The following is a 20,463-nucleotide window of genomic DNA, read 5'->3' on the forward strand; positions in this document are numbered from 1 at the left end:
CACAGAGAAGAAAAAACTTTTTACTTGATTAAATTTCTTCAGTTTAAATATTTATGTATTTAAGTTAAATATACAAATGTTTAAACTAGAGTTCCAATATTTTATGTATTTTTAAATCAAATTCATAAATACTTGTACTGAAAAAATTTAATTGAGTTAAAAAATTTAGTCAAGTTAACAACTTTTTTTCCTTAGTGAAAGCGGATCTTAGTGCTCGATAATCTTCTGGGTGAATATAAATAATATAGTACATGACTTTGAGTTCCTAAAATCTATTAAAGAACATTTGATAAATATATTTGTTAAGTTTTTAATTTATAATATTAATAAAGTTATTGTATAAAATGTAAACGACTAGCATAATACCACTTTCTTCTTGACGATTTTCATGTTCTATTTTTTAGAGTAATTGTAATTTATAACAAAAAAATTATATGCAAGTATTTCTATATAAAATAAAATTATATTAGAATAAATTTATATTTGAATTGTATGTATATGGTGAACGTTCAGTTTACATTTGATTCTTTAATTGCATAATTGCTGTATAAACATTGACTTTGTAATTCTTTTACTTGTATTTACAATTTCTTAGAGTATACTAGTATTTATATTTATTTTCTTAATTTTATTTAGCACAATTTTCATTAAAGACTTTGGAAGCATTAACGTGTGTGTGTTAATGTGTGTTAAGCCATTTCCTGTAGCACTTTCGGTTTAAGCCATTTCCTGTGACGCTTTCGGTTTAAGCTATTTTCTGTGGCACTTCCGGTTTAAGCCATTTCCTGTAGCACTTTCGATTTAATGTGTGTGTTGCTCATGGCACGAGCAAATACGAATAATCAACGCAACATGTCTTTACTGATTTATTGCAATTGACAAATCGGTTCATGTCTTATCTTGTTGTTTTTACAAGGCAGTACTGATGTAACTAAGATTGTGTTTATTATATTCACTATTTTATTAATTTTTTTTTCTCGATTATCTCCGTGCGATCTGAGAATACGGCAACGTCATACTAAAACTAATATAAATGTAAGCGCAGCGCTGATATGAGAGTATTAACATTGTTTCGTCGAACAATAACAATGAAGAATTAAAACAATGTATAGTAAAATCCTACTTATTTATTAAAATAATAAATTTATAATTAAATATAATGTATAAATATATATATTTATTTATTCAATTATTTTATCTAAATGATTACCTCTACTCGTAAGAAGACCAGTGCCGAGCCAAGGACGTAATACACCGTATAAAATATTCTTGTTGATGTGTTTTGTATTGTTTAGTATTATCTAGAAAATTATAATAAGTATTGAATTACAACGAATATTAAATGCTATTTGATTAATCTTAATAATTTAATTTTAATAAATATAAAAAAAGTTTGTATTATTAGATGTACAAATAATTCAAAAAACTTGCATACTGTTAAAAAATAATATAAAATTATTTGATATTTCTGTTTTTTGAAATTATATAATGTTGACTTAACATATTTGAGATATTTTGTTACTTTTAAAATATCGGTTTTATGAGGGATTTTTTGTAAAGCATAAAGAAAAATTTTATAAATTTCAAGTTTATCAATAATGATATAGAATTTTTTAAATTTATTACCTCTAAATCATCGGGATGACGGATACATATAGTACAACAGAATCAAAGATAGCTTGCCATTTCATAATAGGATAATACTGATTAGACGTGGTTTTTACAGTCTTCCACAAATGTACTAAAAAACGTACATATATGTATATAATACACAAATGTCATAAATATAGAAAAAATTGTAATAAGGATTAGTTAATATTAATATTTGTATTTTACACCGTTTTAAACTTAGATATATTGAAAATAAACAACATTAATTAAGGAGATAAACGTAATAAAAAATGTGTGTATGTCAAGAATTTACTTACGCGAGGCGACTGATAAGTATGTTGCACTCATATGCATTATTTATCAGTTGTCTCACGTGTAATTATTAAAAACATTAAACAATAATATTAATAATTACATAATTTAAAATTAGTTAATTTATTGGAATATAAAGAAGAAGGTAATATTATGGACCGTATACATAGATATTATGCCTACTCGTATTATCCATTAGTAGTTAATTGATAAGTAGTTGATTGAAATTTTATTACTATATACCATATATTATATTTTACATTACATGTATTATTAGATTTTTAGTATTACAATCTATATGAAGAAGGCAATGTATGTACATACATTTTCGTACATACATTTGCACGTATTCTGTATTATTTTTTTTTATTTTAATATAAAATTTTAATTATACAGTTTTAACAAAACTGTATTTGTTAAATTAAAACCAATTGTTTAATTAAATGTATAATCAATTATTTTAATTTTTTCTTGTAAATTATATTACTATATTCTTGTCCCTGTTCAATTATTTATGCAATGTCACTATATTTTTATGAATAATATTCAATATAATGAATATATGATATAATTTTGAGTCTAGAATAGATTGAAGAAAAATTTGATAAATATAATGGTTAAATTTTTAAATAAAAATATTGATTAATAAAATAGTTATATAAAATGTAAATGGATGGTGATGATACCATCTTCTCCTCTATTAAATATTTTAATTTACCTTTTGAATCTAACATTAACAATAAATTTCCAATAATTGGATAACTTGGTGGTCCTGGTATTTTATTGATTAATTGTCCATTTCGTTTATATTGCACGTAATAATGACATGCCAAATATACAACAATAATTAATACAAATAATGTAATAAACATCTTTGTCGTAATGACAGATTTAGCTAGGTCTACTTTTCTTCAGTTTTGTGTTTTTTCAGTTCTTGGATCTATTGTACTAAAAAATATTTTACAATTTGTGGATTAATGTATGACAAATATTATTGATTAAGAGGCGCGGTTGTGTCTCGCGCCAAAAGACACGCGAAGCGAAGACAGACTGAACCTCTTTATTATTGTCCTTATCTTATATTATCGTTATAAGATTAATAAGGTCACTTAAATACATTTGATAAGTAATACATTGTACATACATAACATGCATTGAAGTACGATAAGTAAGAGAGATACACAGAACGTAATAAATATATTTTTGTTAACATGTCAAGTTACTTGTGGCGAACTGTCTTCTCATTCAAAACTGACTACTCACTCACTACTTTAATCTTCATATACATTTAATCTCGGCTTTCGATAAACTAAACTGAAAAACAACTTAATATTAATAACATTTGTTATAACATATAATTGCTGTTTAATTACTGCTTATAATTTTTTCATGATAAACGTCAGAGTCGCAACACATATTAATAGTTCTTGAACTTTATATCAGTTAAGTTTTAAACCGAAATATCTTGCGCAATGCCTAGAGACGACTTAAAAGTGTTTACGCTTAAATTAAAGTATATATTTTATAATACAAATTCTTTACGGTATTTAATTAATTATAAACAGATCATTGCACGAATGAAATAAAAAATATATTATTACACATTATATTACACAAATATATTATTACACATAATTATATAGCAATTAATAACAAATGTTATATATGTTATAAAAATATTGTTAATTCTGTTGGGAATTGGAAATACTAATGATAAAATATTCTTTAAAAATGTCAAACATTCTTTAATTAAATGATAAATTCGATTGCGTGCGTGAGCGTATGTGTATGCAGTTAGGTTAGAATTTCATGTAAGACCGCAGTTTTGGGACGAAAGTGATTCAAAAATATAAGTTTAGGATCTATAAGTTTAGGAACTATAAGTTTAGGAACTAAATAATAGTTAGGATACGTATGAGAAAGATACACAGATATAGGTGTGTCGGGGGCAGAGTGAGAGAGAAAGCTGCGAACTGCCTCGAAATCGAACTCGTCTGGGCCGATAGAAAATGAGCCAGGAGGCAGAGGATCGAAAGATAAAGGAAGGACTGATAATACTGACTCTAAGGTTTGAAAGGGACCGGCGGCAAAATAAGAACGCGGGGGAAGTAGTGAGAGCTCCTCTACAAAGTCTACGCTAAACGCGGGACAAGGGAAACGATTCTCGTCCTCGAGATCATGAGATCCGAGGATCGGAGGGCCTGAGCAAAGTTCCTCCTCCTCTTCGAGATCGTGGGCCCTTACGATAGAAGAATCCGTAGAAGATTGCTCTTCCTCCAGATCATGGAAGACCTCAGAAGTCGAAGATCCAGGAGAAGAGAGTGAGACGGGAGAATCCGAGAAGATCCTATATGTTAATTGACCTTTGAGTCTGGCGAATCGGCGCGAGAATCGCTCTTCTTCTGGTGCGACTGACGAATATGAGATAGGCGGGTAGATTAAATTGACTTGCGCGGCAATGCTTTTAATTTTTTCTTCTATAGCTTTAATTCCTACTTATGTACATTTGGTAATTTTAAAATTAGAGAAGATGATATTAGGGCCATCTATTTTATTCAATAACTTTGATATAATCAACATTTTATATTGAAATTTAAGCGATTGTATTTGTCAAGGTGTTGTTTAATAGATTCTAGAATCAAAGTTATGAAATATTTATTACTTAGGAAGTGATTTATAAAAATGTGACGACACTGCATAATGGGTCGAAGAAAGGGGGGTAACATGACCATTAAAAAAATAAATTTAAAAAATTTGGTTTTGTCTAAAAACACACAGTATTTTGTAACAAAATTGTATATTTTTAAAAATAAAAAGCGTTACATTATAATATAATCGCGTTCCATGACAGAGATAAATATTGATTTACTTCAATTAGAAGATAGATCACAGACAAATTGCCAAAAAATAGATCTTACAAAATAAATCTTTAGACTTGATTCAAATTTTTAGATTTTTAATTATAGAAAAAAATTAAATATTGTACATTTATTAATAAACTTCCTACTGTCGTCATTACAAATTCATCTCAAATAGAACAAAAAGTTGTCACAACATCAAAATGACGTCATAACGATTAGAAAATAATAGATTTCAAATAGATTTTTTAAAATTTATTCAATCAATCAATTATTTTAATGCTATTTTGAGTTTACTGTGAGTTGTTTTGTATGAGTGCGGAGTGCATCAATACACTCGAATACGTTTAATCTTTAATTTTATCCTTCATTTGGTAAACAACAAAGATAAAATGTTATTTATATTTCTGAAAGCAATCTTCTAGAGTGATAATCGGTTTATCGAAAAAATATTTTGACATGCAAATCTCGAGAGTAGTCATATTACGAGCACACTTAAGATGTTATTTTATAAAATGATATGCTAGATATTGAATAATTTTGGATAATTCAAAATGTGGATAGCCGAAAGAGAAATAAAAAAAGAAAACAATAGATTGTATATACATTTGTGTGATACTATGCTCAAGTTTAAAGTTTAAAAACAATGAGAAAATTGTGTAATTAAAAATAAAAATATATATAATAAATATGCCTTGTCTGTTATTGCGTATTGGCATTAACGACAGGTTATTATACAAATAATTCCAATAATACAAATAAATAGGTCATTACAATAATAACATAATAAGGTCGTCACATAATAACGCAGATAATAAGGATGGATGTAATACGTACAGTAGCCACCTTCTCTTCTAGCACTAAAAGATTACACATTTGTTTTAAAAACGTTTTTAATATTGTGAATACTTTTATAGTATGTTAATAATATATGCAAGTAACGTTAGACTATTCAAATAATATTATTGAATTTAATGTATACTTTAATCTGTGTGCGTATGAATTCGACAAATAAAGTGGCAAATAAAAATTATATTATTATATACGGTTTGTGGATTGCAGTTTGAAATATGATCGTTCGTCATGTGCATCACTCTTACGACTTTATAATCTCATTGTAGACGTTGTATAATGTTCGTCAGAAGCAAAAAACTTATTTTTAAAAAATTTAAGTTTTGTTTAAAAATATTTTTAAGTCAAAAAGCTTATTAAAAAAAATTTTTTTTTAATAAAACATTTTATAAAATGTTTATAAAACCTTGTTTTGTGAAAGTTATTTATAAAATCTACAAAAGATTATTAATTTGTGCTTCTTTTTAAATAAATAAAAGTGCCTTGCTTATTCCACGATTCTCCTGCTATTCTACAAACGCATCCTTTTCTTCATCTTCAATAAATCGTAAATTACGTACATTCTATAGGTATATCCGATAAACTTCTACCCATAAGGTATTTAGGAAAATTCTATAGCTAATAAATTGGCGTTGATTAGAATTGCGTTAATATTTACTGAATTATTGTAAAAAACAAAATAATGTTCCACAATCGTTTTCTTTCCTATTATACGTTATGAAGTGAAAGACATTTAAAACAGTGCTAGTGCTAAAACTTAGAATCTGCATGAAAATCCAGCCTTATGTATCATGAAATAATCATTTACATTTTCCATAGTAATCATTTTATGTAGATCGTAATACAATACGCGCTATTTACTACAATGAAAAATCAATTCAATTCAAGATATTTTCATTAACAGTAGACTGACAATCATAACACAATGCTAATCTAGTATAAAGGCATATAACAGAGTAGTTGCGAACAGATTACCTTCACCTTTTTCACTTTTTTCTTACTTTTGCGACATAAATACTGGAATTACTTTAATTGATACAAAGTTCGAAAACTATCAATATGTGTATGTATAGAAAATTTTTTTATCAAGATTAACGTTTTTTACAAGGAAACATTAAACATTATATGAATGCAAACTCCATCATGAGTTTTTGCTTAAACAGCAAACATTAATGTGAGAAATTTCAAATGTTATCAATAATAAATTATTTTCCAACTCATTTCTTCTCAACTCAGTTTATCTTAAGTCGAGATAAAATACGTATTCAATGGATGATGCGTACCATGCGGATAAAAAAATAACGAGTGAGTAATCATTTTTTAGTGCATAGTGAGGAAACATCAGTTTGTCACAAAGTAGGCAATTCTGCATGTTAACTAATACATATTTCAAATAAACATAAATATAAGACGATCTTCTTCATCACAGCGGATCTTAACGTTAATTGATAATTTCTTTATCTTCGGCTTATACTGATAAAAATATATTTATTATGTTCTTTGTATCTCTTTAATTACCGTGTTTCAATACATGTTTGTACGATGCATTATTTATTAACAGCGTTGGGAATGTTATCTTAAAAAAAGTAACGCTCTACCACATTGCTCGTTACTGATTTTAAAAAGTAACGCATTACCGTTATTCGAAAAGTAACTATTCGTTATTTTTTTGTTGCGTTTTTTGTAACAATATAGTAAGTCATTAGATTTTTTAAAAATGTACTATATGATACAATAATTGATAATTAATGTTAAATAATGAATATTATAACTTAAATCTCTCTCTAAGTTATTCTGTATACAGAGCAAGCTTTTTCTTTATTTTAAAATTATCTAATAATTTTTCTATTTCTTTACTTTTTAATATATTGATTTTACAAAAAATTAAATTATTTTAAACATTAACGTAATTTTTAGTCACTGCCAATACTAAAAATTTATTGTACATACATATGCATATTCATATAATATACATACGTATTTATTGTTACGCTCTTGACGATATCAACTGTGCGTCGATTAAAAAATTAAACAATAATAAATTGTTATTTTGCTGTGTTTTTATCAATTTTAGATTGCGAACGGCGGCTAACTTGATATCCCCTCCCGCATTTCTCACAATAATCTTCTCGTTCAAAGTTCTTCCAAATATTCATTATACAAATGCGGGAGTGCTAGTGGCAAGTGCAACATTCCGAGTCCGCGCCGCGAACACATTAATACACATATAAAATATAAATTATTTAATCACACAATTCGCGCACGATCTAGATATAGAGATAAATCTTAAACAAATATAAAGATAATAAAAAATTTAAGTAATGACTACATTTGTTACCGTTACTGTAATGTGAATATAACGACGTTACAAGGAACTTCTCAACCGTGCTTATTAAATATATTTAAATAAACTTATTAAACTTATAATTGTAAGATAAGATAACAATAATAATATTTGTTAACAAATTAATAAACAAATTGTTAAATATTGTCTAATGCAATAGATCCAAGAACTGAAAAAAGAATACAAAATTGAAGAACAGTAGACCTAGTTAAAACTGTCATTATTACGACAAAGATGTTTATTGCATTATTATTAATTATTATTGTTGTATATTTGATGTGTCATTGTTATGCGCAATATGGACCAAGTGGACGATTAATCAATAAGATACCAGGACCACCAGGTTATCCAATTATTGGTAATTTATTCAACTTGCTGGAGTCTAGAGGTAAATTAAAATTTTTAATAGAGGAGAAGGTGATATTATTGTTACATTTTATAATATAACTTTGCTTAATCAGTATTTTTAATCGAAAATGAAGCGATTATATTCATTAAACTGTTCTTTAGTAGATTCCAGACTCAAATTTATGATATATTATTATATTAACTATTATTCATAAAAGTGTAGCAACACTGCATAAATAGTCGAATGGAGGAACAATGGTAGTCATACGACCTACAACAAGAATAAATTTATACAATTGGTTTTAATTAAAAACCACAGTGTTTTGTTATAAAATTATACATTTTTTCGAAATAAAAAGAAAGTATTGAAATATATGTAAATACACGAATATACACATAATAAGCGTGTAAACTGCTAATATTAAAAAACTACAATACATATAATGTGAATTATAGATTAACAGTAAAACTACAATTAATTTATTGAGTAACTACTTGGAAAAAACTAAAAACTTTGAAAAAGATTCAGTAGTTGACGAAAACCTGTTGAGACGTAATCACGTATAATAAATTATGCACACATTAGCAAACTCTTATGAAATTTTTTAACTTTGCATTACTTGATGTGCTTATAGTCGAATCAAAAATTAAATTAAAAAAATCATTCGGGTATAAACTCTTATACCCGAATAATACATTCAAATTTAAAAAGTATGAGGAAGTGTGTGTAATTAAATGTTAAATGTAAAATGTTAAATGTTAAATGTGTATCTCGAAAAAGTTTCAAAATGTTTAAAAGTAAAAATGCTTTATAATAAATACCGGCTATGGTGTAGTAGGGCATACTAGCAGTATTCCATAATGGAAGGCCACTAAACAAATTACTTCATAAGTAGTTACTAGAAATCATTACCTATATAATAACGCAGATAATATGAGTAGGCATAATACCTAAACGGTCTATAATACTACCTTCTCCTCTACATTTTAATAAACTAATTAATTCTAAATTGTGTAATTATCAATATTATTGCATGTTTAATGCTTTTAATAATTGTATCAAGCGATTGATAAGTAATGCATATGGGTGCAGCATACTTATCAGCCATTCCGCGTATATAAATTCTCAATACACACAAGCAATTTCTTTAACGCTTATTTTTTTAATTATTAAGGCGATTTTCTATAAACTTTTCATAAAATACAGATATTGACATTAAGTAAAAAATTAATTATAATTTTTTCTGTGTTTATGACATTTGTGTATTAAATAAATACGTATTTTTCAGAGCAATTGTGGGAGACTTTAAGGATTTTAAATGAGCAATATTATCCTATTTATAGATTGCGAGTCTTTTTCAATTCTTTGGTATTTATCCGTCATCCCGATGATTTGGAGGTAATAAATAATAAAAAAAAAAACTCTATAATATTATTATAAAATCGGAAACTTAGGAATCTGTCGTTTACATACATAAGGGTTTACAAAAAAACCCTTTTTAAAACACTGACAATTTAAAATGTTCGAAATATTTTAAGTGATTCAAGTAAAGTGATTACAGTAAAAAAGGGTTGCCAATACTGACATAATATAGCACTTTGCTTTAGAATTATATTTTTTACAAAGTAATTAAAAACAAGACTTTAAAAGCACAAATAAAATTAAATAGTATTTTTTTAATGAAATGGTAGTTTTTATAATATCGTTTTGAATTTTGCAATAATTAACACTTATTCTTCCTCATGGGGTCACTTGTGCCCAAGCACAATAATTTTGTGTCTAGCATATATATTGAAGCATCACATATTTGTATATTATAAAATATTTTGGGATTTATTGTAAGCGAGTTAGTGCGAAAATAAATTGAGAGATCGAGTTGTCTTTGTGTCGATTTAATATGAAATAAGTCTAAGTGTCGGAGTTACAATGCTACGCGTCTGTAAGTATCGCGGCGATTTGACGAGGAAACGTTTTCTTTTCCTCGCGCGTTTTATATCTCCTCGGTGTGACCAAGAGATTCGTGTCCAACGGTCAATTTTAAACCTGTTTGTTATTCTGTACCGAGCTGTTAGATGCTGCTTATTTATTTCTCTACTTAAACTTCAATTTATTGTATTATGTATTCCTGTTGTGTATCATGTATGTTTTTCTATAATGTTCGACTCTAACTAATATTTTCTATAATGTTCGTCTCTTTGTTTTCTTACTATGCTCGTTAATTTTCAATTTTGTCAATTGGGTATGTGGCGAAGCAATTGCCGCAATGTGTAGCATTTACTTACACTTACATTACATTTAAAAAAACAGTAGATGCAAGCAGTTATAATATAAATCACGAAATATTTGTTATAAAAAGTTCTATTATCAAATTACATAGCAGTCACAAATTGTATTAAATAGGCTACATTGATATTGTGCAACTTTATTCTTTTATATTTATTAAGCATTTAACTCAATACTTGTAATTATTTTCTAGATAATTCTAAACAATAAAAAACATATCAGCAAGAGTAATTTATATGACACATTACATCCTTGGCTTGGCATGGGTCTTCTTACCAGTGGAGGTAATGTAATCATATAGATAAATGTAAATAAATAAAATTATAGACGAGATAAATCTATGTACGGTCACAGAAGAATCTTGACACTAAAATAATATTATTTTGTATTTTTATATACAATTTCTTATTCTTTCAATTCAAACTGTGTGCGGTTTCAAACGCACCTGAATATGTAATATCAGAATTAAATAGACACAAGTTAATTTTATATTACTATTTTATATTAACATAGCATTTTTAAGACCTCACTCAAAAAAATGTCAAAAAAAAATTATCTCGACTTTGGTTTGAACCTCCCTGTCTCCCTGCATTCCGTTTGGGCATTCTAACTAATTCGATTTTAAGACGTTCTCTGAATATAGTTGTTGCAAGAAATATTACTAAATCCCTTATTGGTTGAATAGAATTTTTTGTTTAGTGGTAGTCGTTTTTAATATGTCAATAACTGATATTTGTTATAAGGTATTTTTACTTATGAAATTTTTCAAAATTTTTTCCAGATACATTTCAGTATCTAATTACACATTCTTAGTCATTATTTTTAAATTTGATCGTATTATCACACGAATGTACACTCAGAGTTTTTTGTTATTTTATTCGGCTGTACACATTTCGAGTTATACAAAAGTTGAACAATAATATGGAATTTTGTTAATGTGGTTTTTTAAGCGTTAATATGGTTTTAAAAGCCATAAGCAAATTTTCATATCAAAATGTTTCTTCCATAAATCGATTGTTACTTTAGAGGAGTGCGTTAAGAAACATTAGAGATATCATTTTAGACTTGTTCTTTAATGTTAAACAAATGTAAAATTATATCTTTAATAATATTTCTGATAATGTTTCCGAATACTCACAAATTCTAAATCGGATATCAACATTCTTGCGACAATGCCACGCCGCGCTCATATAAGTCACACTTTTAATGCAAGGTTATCAGTGATCACAGTTTTTTTTTGTCAGATCACATAGAGATGATCGTTGAGAAAAAAAAATTAATATAAAAAGTAAATACGTTAAACACAATTCGAGTTACGTCAGCACAATCTTGAAACAACAATAATATGAGACATGGATCAGCTTGATCATTGCAGTAAATCAATAAGATTATAAAAGTTACATCAGTTTAAAGAAAAAGTGGCTCAACTAGTTTCGGTTTACCCTACTGAAAATTTATAATACATGTAAACTGTAGCACGTAAAACTACGATAAATTTATCGAATGATTACTTGCACATGAAAACTTTGAATAAGAGACTATATTAAATTTGTTGTGACGTAAATACGCATAAGTCCACATTAGCAAAATGTCATGTTATTGTTTAACTTTGCATTACTCGAAGTGTGTACAGTCGAACACAAAATTATATAACTAAAGAAATCACTCGAGTATAAATGCAATCTTATGGTAATAGTATCCGCCTCTTAATAATAAAGATATTACGTGTAGCTATAAAATTTACAAAGCCCATATATAATATCATCTTGTCTTCTAGCATTATTATAAGAGTATTTATTTTTTTTAGGCTCTAAATGGCATTTACGGCGAAAAATATTAACTCCCGCATTCCATTTTAATATATTACAGCAGTTTGTTGAGATTTTAATCGAGGAGGGCGAGAGCATGACCAGATCTTTGAAAAATGCAGGCGGCACTATTACAAAAGATTTAGTACCATTTATTAGTGAATATACACTAAATGCAATATGTGGTATCATATCTTGTTTATATCTATACATACATTTTGTAATAAATAATATAAGAGACGGTCTAATTTCTTTTTATACAAAATATGATTATTAATATAAATTAAAGTTATTTAATTTTTGTAAAAATATTTTTTAAGTGTGTTATTACGCTATAATAATATAATTTTTTTCAGAAACTGCTATGGGAACTTCTCTGCAAGAAATGGGTTCATTTCAACAGCAGTATCGAAAAGCGGTTCATCGAATGGGTGAACTTCTATTTTATAGGTAATTTATCATTAATTATTGTAATATACCTAGGTCTATCGTTAGATAGAAATTAATATAAAATAAACACGCGATAATAAATAATTATATTTAATGTAAAACATTGAAGCCGACAATCAACAGTCTAAATATCAGAATCGTTACTCACTTCCATATATAGATTGATTAATAATTTTATTAAACGCTGGAATATTATTACAAAATAATTTACTAAAAACTATATGAAAACTAAAGACATATCATCTTTGAGATAAAATTATTTAACATAGATTAGTTGAATGTTTATTGAAAGTTCCGCATGTATTCTTTAGAATACCTTTTATTTTAATTTCTCATAAGTATAATTACGCAATTCTTTGAAGTTACTTATTAATATATGATTACATTCTTATCTTTATGGAATTTTTTACAAAATAATACTAACGTTTTAAATGCATATATGTATATAATATTAGAAACATCTGATTTTATTCGATTGTTACCTTTCGGAAGACAATATCAAATCACTGAGTATATCTTACCAAGAGACCTCTCTAAATTAGGCCGTTCGAAACCGGCGCGCAGCGTTTAAACTGTAGGTCTCGTATTTCTGTGTAAAGTGTAAAAAGTGCATGCCACAGAAATACATTGAGGGGTCACAACGCTCTGACAAAAGCTAAGGACTAGAGATGTATATAATATACAATTATATGTACCATTTAGAGGAACGAGACCGTGGTTGAAGTATGACTGGATATTTTCATTAACATCAAAAGGTAGAGAGCAAAAAAAGCTCCTGAAAATATTGCACGGATTTACTGAGAAGGTATGCCAAAATCTTTTTTCATAAATTCTATGAATATATTATGACATAAAATTACTAAAAAAAAAAAGATACCAAAGTTATCCTGTTGAAAATTTCCAGGTGGATTATCATGGAAACCCATGAAAATCCAAATAAGATATTCAAAATTTATACGGAAATTTGTCATTGTAGTATGTGAAATTCTATGTAAAAACCCATACAGAATATTCAAAATCTATATGAGTAATCTACATATCAGATTTCACATGATTATCGATAAAAATTTGGAATAAAAGTTTAGGTCCTATGTGGTAAATCATGTGGATACAGGGTGTTTCATAACTTTTAATTAATATTTCGGGAAATGAATAAAAATGAAATTTTGAATTAGAAGTTTCTATCCCAATTTCGACTTACTACTAAACGAAAAATTTAAACTCTAAACGAAGCTATTAAAAAAAAATCCATTTTTTGTCTTGAATCAACACCTAAATTATTTATTGGAAACTGTTTATATACTATGTATACTATTAGAATAAAATTTACATTACTAGATTAAATCTGGATTTTCTGCTTATATTTCTATAAAAAATCATATAATAATCCAACATGGATTTGTTACGTGGATTTCCACTTGGTTATTCTTCAATAGGATAAAGATCTCGATTTTCATATAAAGAAATATTGAGACAATTCGTAAATGTTGACAAACACAACTTCAACATTAACACAAACAATAAAATATAAATTGATATTGGATGTAGGTTATAGCAAAAAGGAAAGACTATCATAAACGCACCAATGGACAACACTTAAAAAACCTTAACGAAGATGTAGTGCCAAATGAAACAGAAACTATTGGAAGTATGTATATTCTGAAATAATTACATTTGAATGTCGTATATTAAAAATTATTTTATATATATAATTATATAATATATATATATATATATATATATATATATATATATATATATATATAGGGTGTACCAGTAGAATTTGGACAAATCTGTTGTGGGTCTTCAGAACCATTTATTTTGATGGAAAATAACAATCGTATAAAAAATATTTTTATGTTTGGGTTAGAACATCCTTAAAAAACGATTTTATTCTATATGGCCCCCCTCTACTTCAATAACCGCTTCAATTTCGGGCCGGAAGTGCGTGCATGCCTTTGTCAAAAACTCCTTTATCATAATCGCGAACGATGCCTCAATAGCGGCTTTCAGCGATGCAACGTTAGGATGTCGAATCTTGTTGGAGTGTCACTCAAACACGCAGCACACGAAATAATTCAGCGGATAAAGTCCGGGTTGTTAGCAGGCCAAAATTCCTTACTCCAACACATTTTCATCGAAGAGCCGATACTGCACTAAGTGGCCGTATAAGAATCTTCTTCCTTTGGTTGCCGTATAGAGATGAATAATGTCGTAAATCGTCGATTTTGGACTACCGGAATAATCGGGGAACTTTATTATTTCGGACACGGTACGTCCCGCGTGAAGATTTTCAACAAGCACGGCTCTCCGATTATATTCTGGACACTGCTTAACCAGCTCGGCCATGACAAAGTTATGTTTTTGTTCCCAATAGATGAGGCTTATTGCTATCTAGTTGCCGGCTCACAAGTATATATGGCAAAAATTTTAATTTGAAAATTGTCCGGATTCTACTAGTACACTCTGTATATATATATTTTTTTTTTCACGTTCTAATTTCGTCATTCCGATATAATGTATTAATGTTAAGTAAATTAATTTATAATTTATTATATAAATTAAATTTTAATTGAATGCCGTTTAACAAAAACAAAACAATTAAAAATTATTAGATTAGTAATTTCATGCTTATATAATTTGATTTAGTTGAAAAAAAACGACTTGCTATGTTGGACCTCTTAATAAAAGCATCTCAAGAAGGTCTTTTAACTGATTTTAATATTAGAGAGGAAGTCGACACTTTCATGTTCGAGGTATGTACTTGTAAAATTTTTTTTTCTACTAATAAATCACCAAAGAAATCGTTTGATTTCAGGGTTTTGATACCACAGGGATGGCTATGTGCTTTATTTTATCATTGCTTGCTGAACACAAAGATATTCAGGTATTCATGAAATGAGAATTATGTTGAGATAAGATAAATAATTTTCTTAACGCAGCGTTTTTCTTAAAGTAATAAAAATAATATATTTTATTGTTCGCGTACGTGTGTTGGGTGATGTACCAGTATAATATATTTTTTTTATTTATTAAATATGTAGAAAATGTTTCTTCTAAATTATTCTTCATTTCATTGTTGTCATCAATATATTATATAAATATATTAAACATTTATTTTTAATTAACAGAGATAATAGTATTCAATATGATCTACCTACTGATTTGTGATTTTTTTTCCAATTTTTTTACTGAGTTCATAATTAAAAACTGGCCAGGGTCAAACCATTTCTAAAAATTAATTTATAATGTTAGACAATTTTAAATATTTACATACGTGCAATAAATATTTAAAAAAAAATGCTATTTCTGTATTGGGTATGGCCTAATTACATGTTTTTCTGTTTTACACAAATTAGAAAAATGGATAATAAAGTGATTCAATGTTACATTTATAAGTTTAAAAGTTTATTAAAATATTGATATGTTTATTGACATATTAGAATATAAGGAATTGCGTCAATAATCCATTAAGTAAACAATTGATTTATCTTAACTTTCTCGCCTTAAAATCATGACTTATATATTAAAGTTTTGTAAGTGGATTCAAATTTCTAATCTAAAATAATAAAAATATTAAGAAAATATTATAATTAATGTATGTGTGTTCATTATTGACATAAGTTATATTAGTTCTACGTTAGTTTTCTTTTTTTTTTTTTAATATAAGTAAGCCATGACAAATATATAAATTAAATACATTGTCAAGCACAAGCAGAGTTACAATAAACTGTGAACTGAGATTGATAATCATCACTTGATAATTATAGAATACAGTAACTTTGTTATAAAATAAGTAGATGGAAAACATATAATTTACAAAATTCTATTTTTGATCTAATTGTCAACAACAGAATACACAAACTGATCGACCGTGGCAAACAAGTCACGTTGATTATCTGTATGACATATTAGCGTTAATTGTTCAATTTGCTATGTATTTATTTAAAAACAGTAGAGGAGAAGAGGGTAATATGGCACCCATTTTCATTTTATTGAATCATTTTGTTTATAATTAATATTTTCTATTGAAACTTGAACGATTACATTCGTCAAAATGTTGTTTGACAGATTCTAGGCTCAAAATAATGAGATATTTATTATTTAGGAGGTGATTTATAAAAATCTAATGCTCTGCATAATCGGTGGCAGAAAAAAAGTGGTTGTAATATGGCTATCTATAAGAATAATTTAAAAAAGTTAGTTTAGTTTAAAAGAAACACAGTATCTTGTTACAAAATTATGTATTTTTAATTTTCCATTGTTTAGAATTTTTCTAATATAGAATTTTCTTGCGTTCAGTAACTTTAAAAATACCATTAGAAATTTAGTTAGAAATGTCATTTTATCCCTGTTTAACATTAAACAACAAGCATAAAATAATGTTTTTAATGTTTCTAAACACCGCTCTCTAGAATGACGATCGATTTATTGAAGAAATATTTCAATATAAAAATTTTGCTTAAAAAGCCATATTAATAAAATTCCATGTTATTGTTTTAACTTTGTATAACTCAAAATGTCTATAGCTGAATAAAAAGGTAAATAATAAAAAAAACACTCAAGTGTATGTATATTCGTGTGATAATACACTCAAGTTTAAGAATAATGAGAAAGTATGAGTAATTAAAGGTTAAAGGTGAACCTTGAAAAAGTTTAGAAGTGCTCAAAAGTAAAAATGCCTTATAACAATTGTCACTTATTATGTATTGTCATATTAATATCACTAAAAAACGGCAGGCTACTAAATGAATAACTCCATAAGCAATTGTTAGAATACGTCATCTAATAACGGAGATAATAGGGGTAACCATATTGTCGACAGTAGCCATAATACCCTCTTCTCCTCTAAGTAAGCCATTTTGGGTATTAGGTCATATAGAGTACGCTTACCTTAATTTATTTATTTATTTGAAAAACGTTAATCAAAAAACTTTTGGAAAATAAATGCACATTGTTTACAATTCAATTTTATTTCTGTATACATGAAATATTTGAATAGTAAAAAAGCATTCATTAGCATTAATGATACAGGATTGTGTCAGAAAAGAAATTGATGCTGTTATGCAAGAGAATCAAGGGAAACTAAATATGAAATCGCTGCAAGATCTGCAGTATTTAGAGAGATGTATAAAAGAAGCGTTACGTTTATATCCTAGTGTTTACTTCATATCACGGATTACTTCAGAAGAAACACAATTAAGTACGTTACTGACAAATACATTTTATATAAATGATATATTTATATTATTTATATATTAATAGATATATTAATATATAATATATACATATATATATATATATATATATATATATATATATATATATATATATATATATATATACAGTTATGTGATAAAACATGCATATTTTTATTTAAAAATTCAACTTATGATTCGACGTCTGATACACTCCAATCAATTGAGATTGGCACTGTAACTTTCTTTAACTTTCTTATCATGTCAATTATATGCGTTTATTCTACATCACACGCATTTTTTCCAAATTTTTGTGCTTTCATTAATTATTATTTGTACGTTATATTCTAATAAATGATATTTCAGAAACATATTTGATACCTGCCGGAACATTGGTGATTCTTAATTTCTACATAACCCACAGAGATTCTAATTTTTGGCCAAATCCAGAAATATTTGACCCGGATAGATTTTACCTGAAAATATTCGAAATCGTCATCCTTACTCGTATTTGCCATTCAGTGCTGGACCACGTAATTGCATCGGTAAATATTTCTTAATTTCTTTTTATATGAACATTGATTGTAATACGTATCAACAATTGTAGGTCAACGATTTGCTTTATTGGAGTTAAAGGCGATGATAGCTCCTCTCATTCATAATTTCTATTACCTACCAATAACTACCAATAATTGGATAACCTGGTGGTCCTGATATTTTATTGATTAATCATTTGGTCCATATTGCGCATAACAACGACACATCAAATATACAACAATAATAATTAATAATAATGCAATAAACATCTTTGTCGTAATAATGACAGTTTTAACTAGGTCTACTGTTCTTCAATTTTGTGTTTTTTTTTCAGTTCTTAGATCTATTGCATTAGATAATATTTAACAATTTGTTTATTAATTTGTTAACAAATATTATTATTGTTATCTTATCTTACAATTATAAGTTTAATAAGTTTATTTAAATATATTTAATAAGCACGGTTGAGAAGTTCCTTGTAACGTCGTTATATTCACATTACAGTAACGGTAACAAATGTAGTCATTACTTAAATTTTTTATTATCTTTATATTTGTTTAAGATTTATCTCTATATCTAGATCGTGCGCGAATTGTGTGATTAAATAATTTATATTTTATATGTGTATTAATGTGTTCGCGGCGCGGACTCGGAATGTTACACTTGCCACTAGCATTCCCGCATTTGTATAATGAATACTTGGAAGAACTTTGAACGAGAAGTTTATTGTGAGAAATGCAGGAGGGGATATCAAGTTAGCCGCCGTTGGCAATCTAAAATTGATAAAAACACAGCAAAATAACAATTTATTATTGTTTAATTTTTTAATCGACGCACAGTTGATACCGTCAAGAGCGTAACAATAAATACGTATGTATATTATATGAATATGCATATGTATGTACAATAAATTTTTAGTATTGGCAGTGACTAAAAATTACGTTAATGTTTAAAATAATTTAATTTTTTGTAAAATCAATATATTAAAAAGTAAAGAAATAGAAAAATTATTAGATAATTTTAAAATAAAGAAAAAGCTTGCTCTGTATACAGAATAACTTAGAGAGAGATTTAAGTTATAATATTCATTATTTAACATTAATTATCAATTATTGTATCATATAGTACATTTTAAAAAGATCTAATGACTTACTGTAATGTTACAAAAAACGCAACAAAAAAATAACGAATAGTTACTTTTCGAATAACGGTAATGCGTTACTTTTTAAAATCAGTAACGAGCAATGTGGTAGCGCGTTACTTTTTTAAGATAACATTCCCAACTCTGTTAATAAATAATGCATCATACAAACATGTATTGAAACACGGTAATTAAAGAGATACAAAGAACATAATAAATATATTTTTATCCGTATAAGCCGAAGATAAAGATCGCAACTACTCTGTTATATGCCTTTATACTAGATTAGCATTGTGTTATGATTGTCAATCTACTGTTAATGAAAATATCTTGAATTGAATTGATTTTTTAATGTAGTAAGTAGCGCGTATTGTATTACGATCTACATAAAATGATTACTATGGAAAATGTAAATGATTATTTCATGATACATAAGGCTGGATTTTCATGCAGATTCTAAGTTTTAGCACTAGCACTGTTTTAAATGTCTCTCACTTCAAGGATGCGTTTGTAGAATAGCAGGAGAATCGTGGAATAAGCAAGGCACTTTTATTTATTTAAAAAGAAGCACAAATTAATAATCTTTTGTAGATTTTATAAATAACTGCCACAAAACAAGATTTTATAAACATTTTATAAAATGTTTTATTAAAAAAAAATTTTTTTTAATAAGCTTTTTGACTTAAAAATATTTTTAAACAAAACTTAAATTTTTTAAAA

At 27.0% G+C, this 20,463-nt stretch overlaps 1 pseudogene; it reads left to right on the top strand.

Annotated features, from left to right (window-relative positions):
- The first annotated feature begins 7,818 nt into the window (after positions 1 to 7,818).
- LOC113002807 lies at positions 7,819 to 18,902 on the top strand (annotated as a pseudogene).
- The last annotated feature ends 1,561 nt before the right edge of the window (positions 18,903 to 20,463 follow it).

Source organism: Solenopsis invicta, chromosome 6, assembly GCF_016802725.1.
Source record: "Solenopsis invicta isolate M01_SB chromosome 6, UNIL_Sinv_3.0, whole genome shotgun sequence".
Lineage (NCBI taxonomy): Eukaryota > Metazoa > Arthropoda > Insecta > Hymenoptera > Formicidae > Solenopsis > Solenopsis invicta.